This window comes from Oryzias latipes, chromosome 10 (assembly GCF_002234675.1).
Source record: "Oryzias latipes chromosome 10, ASM223467v1".
NCBI classification, from domain to species: domain Eukaryota; kingdom Metazoa; phylum Chordata; class Actinopteri; order Beloniformes; family Adrianichthyidae; genus Oryzias; species Oryzias latipes.
The window spans coordinates 7,013,847-7,038,650 of record NC_019868.2 but is presented as its reverse complement, the minus strand read 5'-3'; the positions used below and the strand labels follow the sequence as shown (position 1 = coordinate 7,038,650).

The 24,804-nt window shown below is 36.9% G+C and overlaps 3 long non-coding RNA genes across 6 annotated transcripts; 1 reads left to right on the top strand and 2 right to left on the bottom strand.

Annotated features, from left to right (window-relative positions):
* Positions 1-11,576: 11,576 nt before the first annotated feature.
* On the top strand, positions 11,577-12,758 carry LOC111947966. The gene is made up of 3 exons (XR_002873937.1): positions 11,577-11,625; positions 12,262-12,341; positions 12,420-12,758. It is a non-coding gene; the product is annotated as an uncharacterized LOC111947966 (long non-coding RNA).
* On the bottom strand, positions 12,378-13,838 carry LOC111947967. Of its 2 annotated transcripts, none has more exons than XR_002873938.1 (2): positions 13,132-13,509; positions 12,378-13,037 (listed from the first exon to the last, which is right to left on the bottom strand). It is a non-coding gene; the product is annotated as an uncharacterized LOC111947967 (long non-coding RNA). The 2 variants fall into 2 exon arrangements; XR_002873939.1 differs by lacking the exon at positions 13,132-13,509 and adding an exon at positions 13,785-13,838 and having other exon boundaries at positions 12,761-13,037.
* Positions 13,839-19,073: 5,235 nt separating this feature from the next.
* LOC111947965 lies at positions 19,074-22,490 on the bottom strand. 3 transcript variants are annotated; one of them, XR_002873934.1, is made up of 3 exons: positions 21,440-22,490; positions 20,576-20,666; positions 19,074-20,335 (listed from the first exon to the last, which is right to left on the bottom strand). It is a non-coding gene; the product is annotated as an uncharacterized LOC111947965 (long non-coding RNA). The 3 variants fall into 3 exon arrangements; XR_002873936.1 differs by having other exon boundaries at positions 20,581-20,666; XR_002873935.1 differs by lacking the exon at positions 21,440-22,490 and having other exon boundaries at positions 20,581-21,433.
* Positions 22,491-24,804: the final 2,314 nt, after the last annotated feature.

Sequence of the window (24,804 nt, the reverse complement as noted above, 5' to 3'; positions counted from 1 at the left end):
ATGTCCAGATGTCAGATGTCATCATATATGGATCTGGCTGTGGTCCTACACAAGAGAAACACAACACACAAAAGTTAGACATGAGTTCATAACTACATTTAAATTTTATTCATTATATCTGCTGTAACCATAATTTGGTTAGTCATAAGATTAGAAAAAAAAAACCCAACTTAACTTGCTGTCACAAAGCAACACAAAGTTAAATTAATCACCTGTATATGCCTTGAACAGTGTGGAGCTCAGACCGTCCCTGCCAACTGTTTTGGGCTTTTGCACCACCAGCTCACTAACCGGTTCAGGATGGATTCCCTTAGAAGTAAAAGGCAAAAAGCAATATTTATTCATTTATTTTTTATTTTGGAAAATCAGCGTTAAGATAGTAGTTTGCCTCCACACCAGGCGGTGGCGGTAATGCACCATTCTGTTTTCTTCTCGAGCTACAGGAACCGACAGCGGAAGCTGTGAGTACTGACAGCCACGGTTTTAATTGCTTTTTAAAACCCAGAATTTTACATAGTGCAGCACTACATGGTGTTAAAGTATGTAGAGATTAAGGAGGACATTTGGACAGAGCCTTTAAGGACTTTCGGGACCGTGAGAGTTAATGTTTACAAGCTTCACGTGTTTACATGGCTTTGTTTGTTACACGCGGTGAGTTTTCCCGTTCACATGGGGTTGTTGCTTTTACAAAACACTGTCATTTGTGTGTCCAGACAGTTATTACATATGCGTGGTGTGGACTTGAAAAAAAATGGCCAGACGTGGAATGATTATTCGTCCCTTGTGTTCTGTTCTCTTCGTATCCGCCTGATGGCGCACATAAGCCGTGTTCTAAATACGCATTCTCAATGACAATTTTATTGAAGAGAAAAAAAAAACAGGAATTATCATCATTAATGGAACTGCATCTGATGCAACAAGAATGATTTTATGGATTTTAATCTAAAACGATCTTTAATGTAACATTCTTACGTTCAGATTCTTATAGGAATGTAAAAGGGGGACGTTATTCTTTTATATATAATAAAAGGATGCTGACAATGTGTCTGAACACATAATGAACATCAGGTGAATTCAAACCGATCTAGGTCACAGATTCTTTATTGTAATACAGTATAATCATAATCATGGATACATTTCTTGAAAATATGCAGTCAGATTAAATCAAATAAAAACGAATGTACGACTCCACGTACCACAGATACATCAAACAAATTTCAGAATCAATAGTTCTTGATAGTGTAATTACTCACAATTATAAACAATTACCTTAAATGATATCTATGAAGTACACTCATGCCATATTAAGCTAAGTAATATAAGGAACCACTTACCAGATATATCAAAAAATATTGATTAAAACATTTCTTGAAATATAAAGACAACTCAAAGGTGATGATAAAAAAATTCTACATTTTCTTAGGTGATGCACTTTACCTTAACACACGTGTGGAACTACATTGGTTACATATATTGATTACAATAAATGATTGCCATTACTTTTATAAAGAGCTTCTTTTGTTGCTTGAAAAGTAACCTGAAGATAACATGTCATTCTAGGGGGGAGCAGTGGTCCACGTCACCTTCATCTCCATAGCTGTCATCCTCATCAGAAGAACTGCCAATATAAATGACTCCAACATAACTGTAAGGTACCATATATGTGTCATGGGTTTCCATCTGTAAAAGATATAATGATGTTAGGGAAATTTCACGTGTAATTACATTAATTATTCATTAAAGAATAATTAATTAAAATTGCTTGAAAAGTAAAAAAAAAAAGACTAGCGTCTCTGAACTTCATTGTTTTGTTCACTTGTTCCACAGTCTGACACCGGTTTCTTTAGTAAGCTACACAGCTAAAGATGAGCTTCAGCTGGTATTTTTGTTAGAACTGAGCAACTTTATCAGCAAAATTCAGAAAAAGGATTTGAAGACTTACTTGGTCAGACTGATGACATGTGATTAAGAATCCAAGAAGGATTGGTGGAGACAGTTAAAGGAACGGGACTTTTTCTAAAACAGCTGAAGCTACAGCTAAATCGGGGTACCGTTATTCTTATCAAAATGTCTTTAAATAAACACAAAGAGCTTTCATAATCCTAATTTCTTAGTGTTTTGTTTTTCAGCGCCTGTAAGGATGAACAAAGAGCTGATATCCTGGAGATGGAAATCTTTTTACATCAGTTAATGAGGGTGATTTCCCACAGCACACTTGACCATCTCCCACTGGTTGAAAAACACTGATTTAAATGCTAAAAATGAAACTGGACTGAGTCAATCCACAATGAAAAAACAAAAATTCAGGAACTCGACCCTCTTCGATTGCGGGAGGGTGTACGGGGTGTACCTGTCTGGGGTCAATACCAAAGGGGGGTATGCGTTTTTAAAATGACCCCCCCTCCTTATCTTTTTTTTTAATCCATGCTTTTCTTTTCCCCTAAGACAGCACAAGGGTTATCACCCTTCCGCTCGCTTAGGTTGGCATGTGCTTTGGGGTCTGCATGACCCCCCTGCAAAAAATGTAACTCCTTCCGCTGTGTTACAGGGCATAAGTGACCCCACGATGCATTTCTCGGTGGCCAGCACGAAACCCATTCCCTCCGCTGTTTTAACGGGCATAAGTGACCCCACGAGACAATACTTTATTTATTTTTTCTCTTTCCATCCTCTCCGCTGTGTTACAGGGCATAAGTGACCCCACGATGCATTTCTCGGTGGCCAGCACGAAACCCATTCCCTCCGCTGTTTAAACGGGCATAAGTGACCCCACGAGACAATACTTTATTTTTTTTTTCTCTTTCCATCCTCTCCGCTGTGTTACAGGGCATAAGTGACCCCACGAGACAATACTTTATTTTTTTTTCTCTTTCCATCCTCTCCGCTGTGTTACAGGGCATAAGTGACCCCACGATGCATTTCTCGGTGGCCAGCACGAAACCCATTCCCTCCGCTGTTTAAACGGGCATAAGTGACCCCACGAGACAATACTTTATTTTTTTTTTCTCTTTCCATCCTCTCCGCTGTGTTACAGGGCATAAGTGACCCCACGATGCATTTCTCGGTGGCTAGCACGAAACCCATTCCCTCCGCTGTTTTAACGGGCATAAGTGACCCCACGAGACAATACTTTATTTTTTTTTTCTCTTTCCATCCTGTCTTCATTTTCCTTACACCCCAAGACCACCAGGGGGTGGAGAGGGAGGGGGGGGGGGGGGTATCAATTTTTTTTAAAATTTATTTTCATACCCCTCGCGCTGTGGAGTTTGCGACTACTATTCGCAGTCCAGCCTGTTCCTGTGACGCTTTGAGTGTGTGAAATATTGTTGTTTCTTTTGTAAAAAAAAATGCTTTTGTCTTTTCACTGTTGCTTGTGTTACTTGACTTGCCTGTGAAACTCAATAAAACAATGGAGTTGATATGTTTTTTTCCTTGTTGTTTTTTTTTTTTCTTTCAACCATTTTTCACTCCAGCAAGGCATGAGTCAAGGTAAGTAAACTTTACAGCGACTTTTTCTTTTTAGCTGGGACTTTTGATATGTTTTATGTCTTTCTTTTTTTTAAAAAAAAAACCTGTTGCAACTGTAAGACTTTAGATTATTATTAAATACCTTTTATTTATTTATTGCTTTCTTTTTTTGTTGTTTGTTTTTGCTTTCAAAAAATAAAAAGTTGTGTCTCAGCTCGCTTTTTGGAAAATCAGTTTTAACAGGAGCAGTTGGTGCAATACCTCCACACCAGGTGGTGGCAGTATTGCACCATTCTGTTTTTCTTGTCAAGCTGCAGGAACCGGAAATCAGAAGCTATCCGGTCTACCACGCACGCATTTAATTGCTTTTAAAAACTATAAACACTAAATTGTGCAGCACTGTATGCCGTTATAGTTATCGATTAGGGAGGGAATTCGGACACAGATTTTCAGGACTTTTGTAACCTTGAGATTTAATGTTTACAAGCTTCACGTGTTTACATGGCTTTGTTACAAAACGGTGAGTTTTCCCGGTCATATGTGGGCTTGTTGCTTTTACTAAACACTGTCATTTGCGTAATCAGTGTTCTAAATTTTATTGAAGAGAAAAAAAAAACCAACAGGAATTACCATCTTTAATAGAATTTGCATCTGATGCAGCAAGAATGATTTTATGGATTTTAATATAAAATGATCTTTTAGGTAACATTCTTTCGTTCAGATTCTTAAAAGAATGTAAAATTGTGAACGCTATTAAATAATAACAGGATGCAGACAATGAGTCCGAACACACAAAAAACCCAGGTGAACTCAAACCGATCTAGGTCACAGATTTTTTATTGTAATACAGTATAATCATAATCAAGGATACATTTCTTGAAAATATGCAGTGTCAGATTAAATCAAATTAAAAACGAATGTACGACTCCAAGTACCACAGATACATCAAACAAATTTCAGAAGCAATAGTTCTTGATAGTGTAATTACTCACAAATATAGACATTTTACCTTGAAGAATATCTATGAAGTACACTCGTGTCACATTTAGCTAAGTGATATAAGGAGCCACTTACCAGATATATCAAAAATAGAGATTAAAACTTTTCTTAAAATGTAAAGACAACTCAAAGATGATGATATAATATTTTTCTACATTTTCTTATGCGATGCACACGTGTCGAACTACGTTGGTTACATATATATTGATTACAATTAATGATTGCTATTACTTTTATAAAGAGCTTATATGTGGCTTGAAAAGTAACGAAAATAACATGTCATTCTGGGGGGGAGGTCCGGTCCACATCAGCGCCATCTTCCTTCATGTCATCGTCGTCCTCATCAGAAGAACTGCCGATATAAATGACTCCAACATGACTGTAAGGTACCGCATGTTCCCCATAGATTTCCATCTGTAAAAGATGTTAGGGAAATTTCATGTGTAATTGCATTAATTATTCATTAAAGAATAATGAATCAAAATTGCTTGAAAAGTAAAAAAAAAAACAATACATTACCTGGTTGGGTTGCATGTTATGGTTTATTGAAAGTGGTCTCTGGTTTTTTGTCTTCAAAGTGAATTTTTCCTCACTTTCTGTCTGCACGCCTTTGTCAATCTTCGCAGGTTTGTCTGCTGTTGGAGTGCCTTCAGTTGAAGATGTGACATCTTCTATCATCTTTTCATCTTGGAAACTGGTTAGGTTTCTATTGATGCCTTCACAGCACAGGTATTGTCCTCCACAGAGGCAAAAACACCTCTTCCCTGAGCCAGGTTCAGGTGAACCAAAACCTTGGAGGTCCTTAAGATCTGCAGAAAAAAATGAAGGGGTAAAAGTTGTCCCGTCTAAATTTCTTTCGTGAATAATGGTAAGATCTTCCATCTTGTGCTCCAATCTGTTGTCCTGGGGAAAGCCTGAAGTAGAATGGGGAGGCCTTTATTTAAATCCTCTGTCTGGAGTCTGACTTCCTAATAAGGTTGAGGAGCAAATCAAAAGTTCCCAAGTTTATGGTTGCTCCTTTACCATAAACACATACATTTTAACTCAAGGATCAGAATTAGCTATTCTATCATTGTGCCATGTCATGTCAGACACCTCAGAACCCACACAGATTTAAATCTATGGAGGTTTTTAATACTAAACTCTGTGACATAACATAACAAAGATATATCTGGACTTTTTAAACAAAATTTTCTGAATCTTTACCAACAAACAGACAAACAATTTAAGCGTCTAGGTAATGTACCCATCTCATTAGCTGGTCGTGTAAATATAGTTAGAATGAACGTATTGCCAAAATATTTATTCCTTTTCCAATGCATCCCTATTATAATTCATTAAAAGTTTTTTAAAAAAAAATCGATTCTCTTGTCTCATCATTTATTTGGAATAAAAAAACACCCAGAATTAAAAAAGTTTTTTTGCAAAGACCAAAATTCCTGGGAGGATTAGGACTGCCTAGGTTTAGTCTGTATTATTGGTCATGTAATATTTGATGTATGTCCTTCTGGGACGGAAAAACCAGACCTGACTGGGAACGGTTGGAAAATCGAGCTTTCTTCCCAAACACAGCAAAGTCACTGCTATATTGTACATCAGATCTTTCTAAATTTAAATGCCAGAACCCAGTTGTATCTCAGTCCCTAAAAATTTGGTCCCATATAAGAAAACATTTTAAATGGAATTTTTGTTCAGTACAAATGCCGTTGACCAACGATCAAGCTTATAAATTACTATCACATGATACATTTAAACAATGGGGCTCTAAAGGGATCCACTTAGTAGCAGATTTGTTCATAAATAAGACTTTCTCTACATTTGACCTTTGAAAAATCTCAAGAGTTGAGCTTAAATGTAAGTGCGGACGAGCCAATTTATTCGCCCAAAACAGAAAAGAAATACAACCTTTTTGGTAAAGTTACATTTGTGATTAAGACGAAAGAAAACCGATAATTCAAATAATTCAATCTCTTGAGTGGCTGTGATTGTGTAAAAAACAACCCTGCAGCTTTTGCACATTTCATCCACAAGGTGACAGCATTCTCCACAACAAAATCCACTGCCAACCTGTTTGGAAAGTCTTTATCGGTCTGAAAAGGACCTCTTTGCACCAAATCCATTCTTACTGGATCAGAGAGTGTGGTTGGTCATTCAGCTGGATCAACTGGATTTAAGTTTGGGCGAATTTTGGATCCAGTCTGTTCCTCTTCCATACAGAGCTACAATAAAAGCAAACAGTTAAAAGAAAACAGTCAAATGTTTCCCTTTCAACAGTAGATGTGGTGACAGAAGTTTCTTCTGCAGATAAAAAACAAGAATTATTATTGTACAATAATCAATGATAAAGCCAATAAAATATCTATAGCAGAATAATAATATATTGGCTCGTTTAAAATCTGTGTGCAGGTTTTTCACAATTTCATGATCTTTTTATATATTTATGAGAGATTTATTGTTTGATTGTATATTTGCATAAGGTCATATTTCATTATGCAGACACTGTTTTTTTTTTTATTACTCCAATACTTTTTAATACTTTTTGAGAGCAGAAGAAACTGTCGGCTGAGATGGAACTGTGCAAAACATCATCATTATGTAAACTAAAACTGCAAAATATAAATGAGAAATAAATGTACCTATTTATAAATAATAAAATGTGAACACTAATTTGAGAATAAGTGGAAATATAAGCCTTTAATACACTTCTTTTTGTATTATTTTGTATGTTCATAATTTTAAAATTAGTACATTTATTTTGTTTGTCATTTATAGATGAGAACCTTTATTTCCTGACACACTCGTTGTAAAACTCAGACTACCTGACTGTCTATAACAGATAAACAGCAGTTTTTATGCTGTAATAAACCGAAAAATGCAGAACGCACTAAATATGTGTTACCAAAACAATGAAACAAAACGATAACGTGAGTTAATTGCGCAGCTGCACAGAACTGCTGGATAATGTAAAAATAAAGCCCCAACATCCTCCAAACTTACCTGGTGACTGATGTGGAGTTGATCAGTGACAAAATGTGTTGGTTCGTTGATTTGTTGTTAGGAACCCATCTTGAAACGGAAGGCATCAACCTAAGGGCTGTGTAAACATTACCTGGTGACTGATGTTGAAGTTTCTTTTATCCCTTTTAGGTCCTGTCAGATAAAGTCTCTGAGGAATTAAGTTTTTCTTGTCGAGTTGATCACTGACAAAATGTGCTGGTTCGTTGATTTGATGTTAAGGGACCCACCTTGAAACCATCCACCTAAGGGCTGTGTAAACATTAAGGTTAACGTTTTTTTAGGTTTCATGCTTTTCTATTCCCGTTTTTGCTTGTTCCTTTAGCATAAATCCTTTTAAATTTGATTCTGTCAGGTTAGGTTATGTGGACAGTGTTTAAGTCCAAAATACATTTAAAAAATAAATAAAAATACAGATCGGGAGAGGTGCAGGAGGGATAGACCAGCATTTTATGTATGTATGTATGTATGTATGAATGTATGTGTGTGTGTTGAAGGCCGATAATCATTTTATTACCATTTAGCTTATAATTTTGTTTATGTTTACGCTGAACACTTTTATTGAAACTGCTGAAACTTTTATATAACTTTTGCATTATCTTAAAGTAGATGTGGATTTTACTTAAATGTGTTTGCTAGATCTGTTTTTTTTTTTAAGGAGGGGCGTGATGGTGACCTCAGGCCTTGTCTACAGAATCAATGTATTTTCTCTTTATTTTATCGCAAAGCCCTTTTCGCACCTTCAAGGAGTTGTAAAGTGCTATATGTATGAACAAAGTGTCATTCGTTCAGGTTCCCTTAAATGAAATAATTGTTTCTGACAGAGGCAAAACGACGGGGGAAAATAGTGTATGAGGATTCATACCTGCAGATCGTTCCCGACATTCCACAAAGCGTTCGTATCGCCAGAAGAGCGTTCAACTCCGTGTGCGCGCACCTCATCCAGAGGAATATACGCTTCCAGATGGCTTATCCAGCAACACTGTCCTTCACAATCAACGGACCTGAAAAGACTTTCAGAGACTCGAAAGAGGCTGAACTATTTCTAAAAATTGCCCACAAATGAGGTACTGTACTTCTATTCCAACCTCAATAATAATCTGGTGAGTAAACGTCGCAGTAATGAATGACTAATGTTTGTTAAGGGTATTGAATGAATTGCACTCCTCGGGAGAGAGAAATTTGACTTGAGTTTACTTTAATGACTATGGTAATCTTTATGTTTCTTAAATTTTTACTTATTACTTGTTTGTTGCGGGAATTTGGGAAAGTGTCTTCACAGAGTCTTCTACTTGCAATCTGGACATTTTTCTGACTCAATATTTCTACAACTAAAACATAATAATGCAAAAAGTATTGTTATTGGAGTAATATATCACCCACCAGACTCTGATTATGACATATTTAGAGACAAACTTGAAAACATTCTTCTCCACATAAACCTAACGAACATAAATTGTCTTATTATGGGTGATTTAAATATAGATATATCCAAGGACAATAAAACCAACAATGACTTTATTAATACTCTTTTCTCCTCATCCTTTTTCCCAAAAATCAATAAGTACACCAGAGTTGCGGAAAAAAAAAAAGCAAATCCATTTTGGACAACATGATAACTAATACAGTAAATATTGAATATAAATCAGGGGTTGTATACTCAGACATTACAGACCATTATCCTATTGCATGCTATATGAAACTAAATAAAAAACCGTCAATCCCACGTACAAGGAGAAAAGTGAAAGTTGTAAACACCCAAACTTTAGCAAACCTAATCAGTCACCTTCAGACCAAAAGGTGGGACGCAGTATTCAACACCACAGATCCCGAATCTGCATATAATTCATTAATTGAAGAATTAACTGACTCAATTAGCATAACAATCCCAGAAAAAAAAAAAAAATTAGACAAAAAGACATTTAAAGTAAAACCTTGGATAACCAAGGGAATACTAAATTCAATCAAACAAAAGAATAAATTGTACAAAAAGTATATAAAAAAACAAATTATTTAACTTACATAAAATATAAAAACAATCTAACAAAACTATTACAAATAAGCAAACAAAATCATTTTACTACACAACTGAAGGTTGCATCTGGAGATCGAAAAAAAAAAAAAAGTCTTGGAGGGTGTTAAATGACATTCTCAGCCGCAGAACAAAAACTACAGTCATCCCTGATGCCTTAGAGCAGTGGTTCCCAAACTTTTTCTGCAGGGCCCCCCTTTCTAAAGATTAGAATATTTTCGAGCCCCCCCACACTGACACAAACATACAAATCCTTTGTTTCTAAACTCCACTGCGCCTTATAACATGTGGTTAATGAGAAATCTCTCTCTGAACGGTAGAATTCTGTTATCTGAAGCTGAAGGAATCTCTAGATCTGTCTATGTGTCTCTGTCTTTAGAAATGCCAAAACACATCTGTAACCTATTAAACAAAACATTATTTGATTTTGGAGGAAAAATGTCATTACTTAAGGAAAAATATTTGTGTAACACAGTGCTTCTCAAATAGTGGGGCGCGCCCCCAGGGGGGGGGGGCACGAAGCGATGCGAGGGGGGGCGCGCGGTGGTGGCGGTTTTAGGCACAGGTTTGTCCGGTGCGCAAATTTAACGTGGGGGCAGCGGTGACAGCGGCTCAGTGCTTGGAAAATAATCTGGTCCACTATTCGGTTCCTATTGTCTGTTCTGTCTGTCCGCGGCTGCGCGAGTGAGAACGAAAGGGGAGGGGTGGTGTGGGCCCTGTCTGCCAGGGGAATCGGGGCACGCGGACCACTGCTACCGCTGCCTGTTGCCCAAGATCACCGCTGCCCTTAGATTCCTAAGCTCATGCTAACAATGTCATTCTTTATGAACTATTGTAGACATTTTGATGACGTGTCTTTATTTTCCATCCATGTTTTCTTTGTCTGCCTGCGGTTTAGTTGGTTTCAGACAGACAGAAAGACAGCAGGTAATGTAGGAAAACAGCTGCACTTTTATGAGATCAGAAATAAACAATCCGTCATTTAGAAAAAAAAAAATCAGCACGTTTTTACCTATTTCTTCAGACTAAAAACGTTAAATATATTGGTGCTGCTGTGTTAATGTTTCAGATCAATTTAGATTTAATATTATTTATTGATTGAATTATTTTTTTCAGCATCAAATGGTTCAGTTGGTCAAAATGTTTCTAGTTTAAATAAGGAATGACAGATTTTTTTTTTATTTCAGGTACTTTCAGCTTCTTTTCTGTTTTAGACTAGAACAGGGTTTCTGTGGCTAAATAAAGTTAATATTTGTTGAAAGTGGATTTATTTTGCTTTTTTCTTTTGTTAGTGTTAAAAGATACAATTTTAGGTATACAAATTTTATAGATACTGACCTGATGTATTGTCACCGCGCGAGTGTGTCTGTGTGTGTGTGTGGGGGGGGGGGGTCAGGGGGGGCGCGAAACATTTTCTTTTCCTAGGGGGGGCCTGGCAAAAAATAATTGAGAAGCACTGCCTTAATGTCAAAGTAGACAAAGATTGTATCTTCATTACACAATTGTTTTTATTATTGGCAAAATTCCATATCCATAAAGCCAAACGGTCAAACTCCAAACCTAAATTCCAGCAGTTTCTGAGTGAAATCAATCAGTACTGTACCATTATCAAACATCTGCAAAACCAAAAAGCAATCCAACTAATTTAATTTTTGAAAGATTTAAAATTTATTAAACCCCAAAGATTTTTGAAGGAATTATTCTTTTTTCTCTTATCTTGTATATGTATATGTATATAGTTTTTGTTTTATTTCCTATATTTTTCTGCAATATGTACACATTTCAATTCCCCCTGAGACATTCACATTGTTATTGTATTATTATGTAGAGTATTTTGACACCACTAAAGTATTGCGCATCAAAACAGTAAAACCGCGCATCAAAACCCCAAATCTGTGAATCAAAATGCATAAATTGAGAACCAAAACCCACAATTTGCAACCAAAGGCCTTTCCCCAAAGCACAATCCTATTTCTAAAACCTGTCGACACGTAAAAACAGCGACATGTCAGTCAAGGGGAGGGGAGGCGGGACATCCCTGATATCCAGAAGCTCATTGGCTACCGAATAAGACCGAGTCTTACGTCAACAGACCAGTTTAGAATGTGCCGGTAAATTTCTCATGTTTTTCATATCTTTTACTATATTAAAAGATCAAAATTGTACTTTATTTAACCAGAGGACGCCAGCGCATTCAGATGAGGAGCTCCACCAGTAGCTGCTAGTGAAAAAAGATGTTAGAAAGTTAGATGTTGCATGAAAAACTACCACCATTGTTCTCCTGTGTTAGCATGCTAGCTAGCTCAATGCTAGCGGGGTATCCAGCTCTTATGACTTTTGTGGATTAAACAAAGTACATTTTTTACCACAGTGTCAGGATCGGTCATGTAAACCTGGGAATAATTGCCCGTGGATTGTCACTAGGGTTAATCAAATAGTTTATAACCTATAAGGTTTCTCAATATTTTTCAGGGTTTACAGACAGAGGGAATTATTGAACAGAGAAACAATATTGCTGTGCCATATTATTCAAAATGTATGCGTCTGCACTATGCAGACTGGCAGAAGTCCGGTATTCGAGTGAACCAGAGCAGAGTAAATTGTAGCAGACCAGCAAAAACGTGTTTTATTCCACTTTAAATTATTCCAGTATTAGACATCAATAGAATTATTAGTATATTTAATTGGGTGGTGGTTTTAAAATTGACAGCGTCGTGTATTGCTGAATGTTTGTTGTTTTCTATAAGGTCCGTTGTTATGCATACCATAACAAAAAAGGCAGGAATACTGAGGCAGCTACGACGTGGATGTCTACATCTTCTTTAAGGTAATGAAAAAAAATGTAATCTTAATTTTTCTCTTCTTTTTTTGGTTAATTAACTTTGCTGTTTTTGTTTCTTTCCAGATGCAGGCCCCAAAGACGTCCCAGTGTGATGCAAAGGCTGTCCAGCAGGCTCACAGACATCTCCTGTCAACTGAAAGAGAAGCCTTTAAAATAGTTGTCCATTTCGACCACACTGTCTGCTTCCCATTTCTTAGTGCCTGTACGAAAACAGTGACTTTTCCACCTCAAGTCTTTTAAGGAGTTTTAAAAACAGTTATTTTAATTTCTCTGAATTGTGGTTCAGAATTTCACAGAATCTAATGCACTTGACTCTGTGTTTCAAAGATCTTTGCAAAACCATCAGTCTTTTGTACAAAACACATTCAATGGTCAAACATTAAAAAATGAAGCTTTACAAAATACCAGTGGTGATTATTAGCCATTTATTTTCTTAAGGGGGGCAGTATTTTGTAAGGCAGATGAGATCTGTTCACATTGTTAGTTTTTGTTACATCCTGCTGTGATGACATGCATAGATCAGTACATAAATGTTAATGTCTTGGCCATGGTTTTCTGATGTCCCACAAGGGTTGAACAGGTCTGAGAGGAGAGAGGACAAGCCACAGAGGGAACAACAACTCCAACAGTTTCCTGCTCTGCCTGGTTTAAGTTAGTCTGTCGTCCAATGTCCACAGCATCCTGCACACAAAGAAAAATGTATTTAAGACAGTTAAAATGAGTGTGTGTGTGTATATATTTATATATATATATATATACACACACATACACACACCTTAATTGCTACTCAGTAGCTGCATATTGTGAAAGGTAACTTCCTGTGTTAACCTGCAATCTTTAAGGTTGAGAAAATTATTTTGGAATACAGTTCAGAATCAGAAAAACTTTATTGATCCCACCTGTGGGAAATTTGCTCTGGTACTTCAAATAAAAATTGTGTTTCTTTTATTTATTTATTTTAAATAGGGATTAACTTGATCCCAAACTAGGAAAGTAACACTTTCTTGCAGCAATATGTTGCTTTGTTGTTCAATCCATCTGTGTAATCCCTAAGGAAATATTGAAAAACCTTATATATACATGAATGTACTTCTTAAAAAACTATTTGATTAACCCTAGTGACAATCCACGGGCAATTATTCCCAGGTTTACATGACCGATCCTGACACTGTGGTAAAAAATGTACTTTGTTTAATCCACAAAAGTCATAAGAGCTGGATACCCCGCTAGCATTGAGCTAGCTAGCATGCTAACACAGGAGAACAATGGTGGTAGTTTTTCATGCAACATCTAACTTTCTAACATCTTTTTTCACTAGCAGCTACTGGTGGAGCTCCTCATCTGAATGCGCTGGCGTCCTCTGGTTAAATAAAGTACAATTTTGATCTTTTAATATAGTAAAAGATATGAAAAACATGAGAAACTTACCGGCACATTCTAAACTGGTCTGTTGACGTAAGACTCGGTCTTATTCGGTAGCCAATGAGCTTCTGGATATCAGGGATGTCCCGCCTCCCCTCCCCTTGACTGACATGTCGCTGTTTTTACGTGTCGACAGGTTTTAGAAATAGGATTGTGCCTATTTGGGGGAAAGGCCTTTGGTTGCAAATTGTGGGTTTTGGTTCTCAATTTATGCATTTTGATTCACAGATTTGGGGTTTTGATGCGCGGTTTTACTGTTTTGATGCGCAATACTTTAGTGGTGTCAAAATACTCTACATAATAATACAATAACAATGTGAATGTCTCAGGGGGAATTGAAATGTGTACATATTGCAGAAAAATATAGGAAATAAAACAAAAACTATATACATATACATATACAAGATAAGAGAAAAAAGAATAATTCCTTCAAAAATCTTTGGGGTTTAATAAATTTTAAATCTTTCAAAAATTAAATTAGTTGGATTGCTTTTTGGTTTTGCAGATGTTTGATAATGGTACAGTACTGATTGATTTCACTCAGAAACTGCTGGAATTTAGGTTTGGAGTTTGACCGTTTGGCTTTATGGATATGGAATTTTGCCAATAATAAAAACAATTGTGTAATGAAGATACAATCTTTGTCTACTTTGACATTAAGGCAGTGCTTCTCAATTATTTTTTGCCAGGCCCCCCCTAGGAAAAGAAAATGTTTCGCGCCCCCCCTGACCCCCCCCCCCACACACACACACACAGACACACTCGCGCGGTGACAATACATCAGGTCAGTATCTATAAAATTTGTATACCTAAAATTGTATCTTTTAACACTAACAAAAGAAAAAAGCAAAATAAATCCACTTTCAACAAATATTAACTTTATTTAGCCACAGAAACCCTGTTCTAGTCTAAAACAGAAAAGAAGCTGAAAGTACCTGAAATAAAAAAAAAATCTGTCATTCCTTATTTAAACTAGAAACATTTTGACCAACTGAACCATTTGATGCTGAAAAAAATAATTCAATCAATAAATAATATTAAATCTAAATTGATCTGAAACATTAACACAGCAGCACCAATATATTTAACGTTTTTAGTCTGAAGAAATAGGTAAAAACGTGCTGATTTTTTTTTTCTAAATGACGGATTGTTTATTTCTGATCTCATAAAAGTGCAGCTGTTTTCCTACATTACCTGCTGTCTTTCTGTCTGTCTGAAACCAACTAAACCGCAGGCAGACAAAGAAAACATGGATGGAAAATAAAGACACGTCATCAAAATGTCTACAATAGTTCATAAAGAATGACATTGTTAGCATGAGCTTAGGAATCTAAGGGCAGCGGTGATCTTGGGCAACAGGCAGCGGTAGCAGTGGTCCGCGTGCCCCGATTCCCCTGGCAGACAGGGCCCACACCACCCCTCCCCTTTCGTTCTCACTCGCGCAGCCGCGGACAGACAGAACAGACAATAGGAACCGAATAGTGGACCAGATTATTTTCCAAGCACTGAGCCGCTGTCACCGCTGCCCCCACGTTAAATTTGCGCACCGGACAAACCTGTGCCTAAAACCGCCACCACCGCGCGCCCCCCCTCGCATCGCTTCGTGCCCCCCCCCCCTGGGGGCGCGCCCCACTATTTGAGAAGCACTGTGTTACACAAATATTTTTCCTTAAGTAATGACATTTTTCCTCCAAAATCAAATAATGTTTTGTTTAATAGGTTACAGATGTGTTTTGGCATTTCTAAAGACAGAGACACATAGACAGATCTAGAGATTCCTTCAGCTTCAGATAACAGAATTCTACCGTTCAGAGAGAGATTTCTCATTAACCACATGTTATAAGGCGCAGTGGAGTTTAGAAACAAAGGATTTGTATGTTTGTGTCAGTGTGGGGGGGCTCGAAAATATTCTAATCTTTAGAAAGGGGGGCCCTGCAGAAAAAGTTTGGGAACCACTGCTCTAAGGCATCAGGGATGACTGTAGTTTTTGTTCTGCGGCTGAGAATGTCATTTAACACCCTCCAAGACTTTTTTTTTTTTTCGATCTCCAGATGCAACCTTCAGTTGTGTAGTAAAATGATTTTGTTTGCTTATTTGTAATAGTTTTGTTAGATTGTTTTTATATTTTATGTAAGTTAAATAATTTGTTTTTTTATATACTTTTTGTACAATTTATTCTTTTGTTTGATTGAATTTAGTATTCCCTTGGTTATCCAAGGTTTTACTTTAAATGTCTTTTTGTCTAATTTTTTTTTTTTTTCTGGGATTGTTATGCTAATTGAGTCAGTTAATTCTTCAATTAATGAATTATATGCAGATTCGGGATCTGTGGTGTTGAATACTGCGTCCCACCTTTTGGTCTGAAGGTGACTGATTAGGTTTGCTAAAGTTTGGGTGTTTACAACTTTCACTTTTCTCCTTGTACGTGGGATTGACGGTTTTTTATTTAGTTTCATATAGCATGCAATAGGATAATGGTCTGTAATGTCTGAGTATACAACCCCTGATTTATATTCAATATTTACTGTATTAGTTATCATGTTGTCCAAAATGGATTTGCTTTTTTTTTTTCCGCAACTCTGGTGTACTTATTGATTTTTGGGAAAAAGGATGAGGAGAAAAGAGTATTAATAAAGTCATTGTTGGTTTTATTGTCCTTGGATATATCTATATTTAAATCACCCATAATAAGACAATTTATGTTCGTTAGGTTTATGTGGAGAAGAATGTTTTCAAGTTTGTCTCTAAATATGTCATAATCAGAGTCTGGTGGGTGATATATTACTCCAATAACAATACTTTTTGCATTATTATGTTTTAGTTGTAGAAATATTGAGTCAGAAAAATGTCCAGATTGCAAGTAGAAGACTCTGTGAAGACACTTTCCCAAATTCCCGCAACAAACAAAAACATAGTAAACAAAAAATAAGTAAAAATTTAAGAAACATAAAGATTACCATAGTCATTAAAGTAAACTCAAGTCAAATTTCTCTCTCCCGAGGAGTGCAATTCATTCAATACCCTTAACAAACATTAGTCATTCATTACTGCGACGTTTACTCACCAGATTATTATTGAGGTTGGAATAGAAGTACAGTACCTCATTTGTGGGCAATTTTTAGAAATAGTTCAGCCTCTTTCGAGTCTCTGAAAGTCTTTTCAGGTCCGTTGATTGTGAAGGACAGTGTTGCTGGATAAGCCATCTGGAAGCGTATATTCCTCTGGATGAGGTGCGCGCACACGGAGTTGAACGCTCTTCTGGCGATACGAACGCTTTGTGGAATGTCGGGAACGATCTGCAGGTATGAATCCTCATACACTATTTTCCCCCGTCGTTTTGCCTCTGTCAGAAACAATTATTTCATTTAAGGGAACCTGAACGAATGACACTTTGTTCATACATATAGCACTTTACAACTCCTTGAAGGTGCGAAAAGGGCTTTGCGATAAAATAAAGAGAAAATACATTGATTCTGTAGACAAGGCCTGAGGTCACCATCACGCCCCTCCTTAAAAAAAAAAACAGATCTAGCAAACACATTTAAGTAAAATCCACATCTACTTTAAGATAATGCAAAAGTTATATAAAAGTTTCAGCAGTTTCAATAAAAGTGTTCAGCGTAAACATAAACAAAATTATAAGCTAAATGGTAATAAAATGATTATCGGCCTTCAACACACACACATACATTCATACATACATACATACATACATAAAATGCTGGTCTATCCCTCCTGCACCTCTCCCGATCTGTATTTTTATTTATTTTTTTAAATGTATTTTGGACTTAAACACTGTCCACATAACCTAACCTGACAGAATCAAATTTAAAAGGATTTATGCTAAAGGAACAAGCAAAAACGGGAATAGAAAAGCATGAAACCTAAAAAAACGTTAACCTTAATGTTTACACAGCCCTTAGGTGGATGGTTTCAAGGTGGGTCCCTTAACATCAAATCAACGAACCAGCACATTTTGTCAGTGATCAACTCGACAAGAAAAACTTAATTCCTCAGAGACTTTATCTGACAGGACCTAAAAGGGATAAAAGAAACTTCAACATCAGTCACCAGGTAATGTTTACACAGCCCTTAGGTTGATGCCTTCCGTTTCAAGATGGGTTCCTAACAACAAATCAACGAACCAACACATTTTGTCACTGATCAACTCCACATCAGTCACCAGGTAAGTTTGGAGGATGTTGGGGCTTTATTTTTACATTATCCAGCAGTTCTGTGCAGCTGCGCAATTAACTCACGTTATCGTTTTGTTTCATTGTTTTGGTAACACATATTTAGTGCGTTCTGCATTTTTCGGTTTATTACAGCATAAAAACTGCTGTTTATCTGTTATAGACAGTCAGGTAGTCTGAGTTTTACAACGAGTGTGTCAGGAAATAAAGGTTCTCATCTATAAATGACAAACAAAATAAATGTACTAATTTTAAAATTATGAACATACAAAATAATACAAAAAGAAGTGTATTAAAGGCTTATATTTCCACTTATTCTCAAATTAGTGTTCACATTTTATTATTTATAAATAGGTACATTTATTTCTCATTTATATTTTGCAGTTTTAGTTTACATAATGATGATGTTTTGCACAGTTCCATCTCAGCCGACAGTTTCTTCTGCTCTCAAAAAGTATTAAAAAGTATTGGAGTAATAAAAAAAAAAACAGTGTCTGCATAATGAAATATGACCTTATGCAAATATACAATCAAACAATAAATCTCTCATAAATATATAAAAAGATCATGAAATTGTGAAAAACCTGCACACAGATTTTAAACGAGCCAATATATTATTATTCTGCTATAGATATTTTATTGGCTTTATCATTGATTATTGTACAATAATAATTCTTGTTTTTTATCTGCAGAAGAAACTTCTGTCACCACATCTACTGTTGAAAGGGAAACATTTGACTGTTTTCTTTTAACTGTTTGCTTTTATTGTAGCTCTGTATGGAAGAGGAACAGACTGGATCCAAAATTCGCCCAAACTTAAATCCAGTTGATCCAGCTGAATGACCAACCACACTCTCTGATCCAGTAAGAATGGATTTGGTGCAAAGAGGTCCTTTTCAGACCGATAAAGACTTTCCAAACAGGTTGGCAGTGGATTTTGTTGTGGAGAATGCTGTCACCTTGTGGATGAAATGTGCAAAAGCTGCAGGGTTGTTTTTTACACAATCACAGCCACTCAAGAGATTGAATTATTTGAATTATCGGTTTTCTTTCGTCTTAATCACAAATGTAACTTTACCAAAAAGGTTGTATTTCTTTTCTGTTTTGGGCGAATAAATTGGCTCGTCCGCACTTACATTTAAGCTCAACTCTTGAGATTTTTCAAAGGTCAAATGTAGAGAAAGTCTTATTTATGAACAAATCTGCTACTAAGTGGATCCCTTTAGAGCCCCATTGTTTAAATGTATCATGTGATAGTAATTTATAAGCTTGATTGTTGGTCAACGGCATTTGTACTGAACAAAAATTCCATTTAAAATGTTTTCTTATATGGGACCAAATTTTTAGGGACTGAGATACAACTGGGTTCTGGCATTTAAATTTAGAAAGATCTGATGTACAATATAGCAGTGACTTTGCTGTGTTTGGGAAGAAAGCTCGATTTTCCAACCGTTCCCAGTCAGGTCTGGTTTTTCCGTCCCAGAAGGACATACATCAAATATTACATGACCAATAATACAGACTAAACCTAGGCAGTCCTAATCCTCCCAGGAATTTTGGTCTTTGCAAAAAAACTTTTTTAATTCTGGGTGTTTTTTTATTCCAAATAAATGATGAGACAAGAGAATCGATTTTTTTTTAAAAAACTTTTAATGAATTATAATAGGGATGCATTGGAAAAGGAATAAATATTTTGGCAATACGTTCATTCTAACTATATTTACACGACCAGCTAATGAGATGGGTACATTACCTAGACGCTTAAATTGTTTGTCTGTTTGTTGGTAAAGATTCAGAAAATTTTGTTTAAAAAGTCCAGATATATCTTTGTTATGTTATGTCACAGAGTTTAGTATTAAAAACCTCCATAGATTTAAATCTGTGTGGGTTCTGAGGTGTCTGACATGACATGGCACAATGATAGAATAGCTAATTCTGATCCTTGAGTTAAAATGTATGTGTTTATGGTAAAGGAGCAACCATAAACTTGGGAACTTTTGATTTGCTCCTCAACCTTATTAGGAAGTCAGACTCCAGACAGAGGATTTAAATAAAGGCCTCCCCATTCTACTTCAGGCTTTCCCCAGGACAACAGATTGGAGCACAAGATGGAAGATCTTACCATTATTCACGAAAGAAATTTAGACGGGACAACTTTTACCCCTTCATTTTTTTCTGCAGATCTTAAGGACCTCCAAGGTTTTGGTTCACCTGAACCTGGCTCAGGGAAGAGGTGTTTTTGCCTCTGTGGAGGACAATACCTGTGCTGTGAAGGCATCAATAGAAACCTAACCAGTTTCCAAGATGAAAAGATGATAGAAGATGTCACATCTTCAACTGAAGGCACTCCAACAGCAGACAAACCTGCGAAGATTGACAAAGGCGTGCAGACAGAAAGTGAGGAAAAATTCACTTTGAAGACAAAAAACCAGAGACCACTTTCAATAAACCATAACATGCAACCCAACCAGGTAATGTATTGTTTTTTTTTTTACTTTTCAAGCAATTTTGATTCATTATTCTTTAATGAATAATTAATGCAATTACACATGAAATTTCCCTAACATCTTTTACAGATGGAAATCTATGGGGAACATGCGGTACCTTACAGTCATGTTGGAGTCATTTATATCGGCAGTTCTTCTGATGAGGACGACGATGACATGAAGGAAGATGGCGCTGATGTGGACCGGACCTCCCCCCCAGAATGACATGTTATTTTCGTTACTTTTCAAGCCACATATAAGCTCTTTATAAAAGTAATAGCAATCATTAATTGTAATCAATATATATGTAACCAACGTAGTTCGACACGTGTGCATCGCATAAGAAAATGTAGAAAAATATTATATCATCATCTTTGAGTTGTCTTTACATTTTAAGAAAAGTTTTAATCTCTATTTTTGATATATCTGGTAAGTGGCTCCTTATATCACTTAGCTAAATGTGACACGAGTGTACTTCATAGATATTCTTCAAGGTAAAATGTCTATATTTGTGAGTAATTACACTATCAAGAACTATTGCTTCTGAAATTTGTTTGATGTATCTGTGGTACTTGGAGTCGTACATTCGTTTTTAATTTGATTTAATCTGACACTGCATATTTTCAAGAAATGTATCCTTGATTATGATTATACTGTATTACAATAAAAAATCTGTGACCTAGATCGGTTTGAGTTCACCTGGGTTTTTTGTGTGTTCGGACTCATTGTCTGCATCCTGTTATTATTTAATAGCGTTCACAATTTTACATTCTTTTAAGAATCTGAACGAAAGAATGTTACCTAAAAGATCATTTTATATTAAAATCCATAAAATCATTCTTGCTGCATCAGATGCAAATTCTATTAAAGATGGTAATTCCTGTTGGTTTTTTTTTCTCTTCAATAAAATTTAGAACACTGATTACGCAAATGACAGTGTTTAGTAAAAGCAACAAGCCCACATATGACCGGGAAAACTCACCGTTTTGTAACAAAGCCATGTAAACACGTGAAGCTTGTAAACATTAAATCTCAAGGTTACAAAAGTCCTGAAAATCTGTGTCCGAATTCCCTCCCTAATCGATAACTATAACGGCATACAGTGCTGCACAATTTAGTGTTTATAGTTTTTAAAAGCAATTAAATGCGTGCGTGGTAGACCGGATAGCTTCTGATTTCCGGTTCCTGCAGCTTGACAAGAAAAACAGAATGGTGCAATACTGCCACCACCTGGTGTGGAGGTATTGCACCAACTGCTCCTGTTAAAACTGATTTTCCAAAAAGCGAGCTGAGACACAACTTTTTATTTTTTGAAAGCAAAAACAAACAACAAAAAAAGAAAGCAATAAATAAATAAAAGGTATTTAATAATAATCTAAAGTCTTACAGTTGCAACAGGTTTTTTTTTTAAAAAAAAGAAAGACATAAAACAATCAAAAGTCCCAGCTAAAAAGAAAAAGTCGCTGTAAAGTTTACTTACCTTGACTCATGCCTTGCTGGAGTGAAAAATGGTTGAAAGAAAAAAAAAAAACAACAAGGAAAAAAACATATCAACTCCATTGTTTTATTGAGTTTCACAGGCAAGTCAAGTAACACAAGCAACAGTGAAAAGACAAAAGCATTTTTTTTTACAAAAGAAACAACAATATTTCACACACTCAAAGCGTCACAGGAACAGGCTGGACTGCGAATAGTAGTCGCAAACTCCACAGCGCGAGGGGTATGAAAATAAATTTTAAAAAAAATTGATACCCCCCCCCCCCCCTCCCTCTCCACCCCCTGGTGGTCTTGGGGTGTAAGGAAAATGAAGACAGGATGGAAAGAGAAAAAAAAAATAAAGTATTGTCTCGTGGGGTCACTTATGCCCGTTAAAACAGCGGAGGGAATGGGTTTCGTGCTAGCCACCGAGAAATGCATCGTGGGGTCACTTATGCCCTGTAACACAGCGGAGAGGATGGAAAGAGAAAAAAAAAATAAAGTATTGTCTCGTGGGGTCACTTATGCCCGTTTAAACAGCGGAGGGAATGGGTTTCGTGCTGGCCACCGAGAAATGCATCGTGGGGTCACTTATGCCCTGTAACACAGCGGAGAGGATGGAAAGAGAAAAAAAAATAAAGTATTGTCTCGTGGGGTCACTTATGCCCTGTAACACAGCGGAGAGGATGGAAAGAGAAAAAAAAAAATAAAGTATTGTCTCGTGGGGTCACTTATGCCCGTTTAAACAGCGGAGGGAATGGGTTTCGTGCTGGCCACCGAGAAATGCATCGTGGGGTCACTTATGCCCTGTAACACAGCGGAGAGGATGGAAAGAGAAAAAAAAATAAAGTATTGTCTCGTGGGGTCACTTATGCCCGTTAAAACAGCGGAGGGAATGGGTTTCGTGCTGGCCACCGAGAAATGCATCGTGGGGTCACTTATGCCCTGTAACACAGCGGAAGGAGTTACATTTTTTGCAGGGGGGTCATGCAGACCCCAAAGCACATGCCAACCTAAGCGAGCGGAAGGGTTAAATGCGTGCGTGGTAGACCGGATAGCTTCTGATTTCCGGTTCCTGCAGCTTGACAAGAAAAACAGAATGGTGCAATACTGCCACCACCTGGTGTGGAGGTATTGCACCAACTGCTCCTGTCTTAAAACTGATTTTCCAAAAAGCGAGCTGAGACACAACTTTTTATTTTTTGAAAGCAAAAACAAACAACAAAAAAAGAAAGCAATAAATAAATAAAAGGTATTTAATAATAATCTAAAGTCTTACAGTTGCAACAGGTTTTTTTTTTTAAAAAAAAGAAAGACATAAAACAATCAAAAGTCCCAGCTAAAAAGAAAAAGTCGCTGTAAAGTTTACTTACCTTGACTCATGCCTTGCTGGAGTGAAAAATGGTTGAAAGAAAAAAAAAAAAACAACAAGGAAAAAAACATATCAACTCCATTGTTTTATTGAGTTTCACAGGCAAGTCAAGTAACACAAGCAACAGTGAAAAGACAAAAGCATTTTTTTTTACAAAAGAAACAACAATATTTCACACACTCAAAGCGTCACAGGAACAGGCTGGACTGCGAATAGTAGTCGCAAACTCCACAGCGCGAGGGGTATGAAAATAAATTTTAAAAAAAATTGATACCCCCCCCCCTCCCTCTCCACCCCCTGGTGGTCTTGGGGTGTAAGGAAAATGAAGACAGGATGGAAAGAGAAAAAAAAAATAAAGTATTGTCTCGTGGGGTCACTTATGCCCGTTAAAACAGCGGAGGGAATGGGTTTCGTGCTAGCCACCGAGAAATGCATCGTGGGGTCACTTATGCCCTGTAACACAGCGGAGAGGATGGAAAGAGAAAAAAAAAATAAAGTATTGTCTCGTGGGGTCACTTATGCCCGTTTAAACAGCGGAGGGAATGGGTTTCGTGCTGGCCACCGAGAAATGCATCGTGGGGTCACTTATGCCCTGTAACACAGCGGAGAGGATGGAAAGAGAAAAAAAAATAAAGTATTGTCTCGTGGGGTCACTTATGCCCTGTAACACAGCGGAGAGGATGGAAAGAGAAAAAAAAAATAAAGTATTGTCTCGTGGGGTCACTTATGCCCGTTTAAACAGCGGAGGGAATGGGTTTCGTGCTGGCCACCGAGAAATGCATCGTGGGGTCACTTATGCCCTGTAACACAGCGGAGAGGATGGAAAGAGAAAAAATAAATAAAGTATTGTCTCGTGGGGTCACTTATGCCCGTTAAAACAGCGGAGGGAATGGGTTTCGTGCTGGCCACCGAGAAATGCATCGTGGGGTCACTTATGCCCTGTAACACAGCGGAAGGAGTTACATTTTTTGCAGGGGGGTCATGCAGACCCCAAAGCACATGCCAACCTAAGCGAGCGGAAGGGTTATTGCAAATAGTTTCTTGTAAAAGCCAAACCCTTTTACACTGGAGCTTTAGTTTTAGTGTTAACATTCTTTTGACTATTGTAACTCTTCAACATATGCACCCAGCACATCCTGATGCAGACAAACACTTTACAGTAGTGAAGTGTTTATGCAATCAATGTAAATCAGCTGATTTTGTTGCGGAGAAAAGCGGCTTTACGTCGTTACGTTAGTAACATGTTGTATCATAGTGCAAAGCTGATATGAAAACTCTTTTCTCCGCGTCAGAATCAGCTGATTTTCGTTGATTGTGTAAATGGATGAGGAAGTACGAAGAGCGTGTTATTTAGATGTTGCCGGCAACATTTCTGGTGTTAAAGGGTTAATCAGGTGTCAAAGTCCCTGGATAAACATTTGCCCAAAGACCAATGGAAAAAAAACAGGTGAGTTGCAAACCTTTAGTTGCCTTTGACAGTAAATGCAGTTATGCATTTT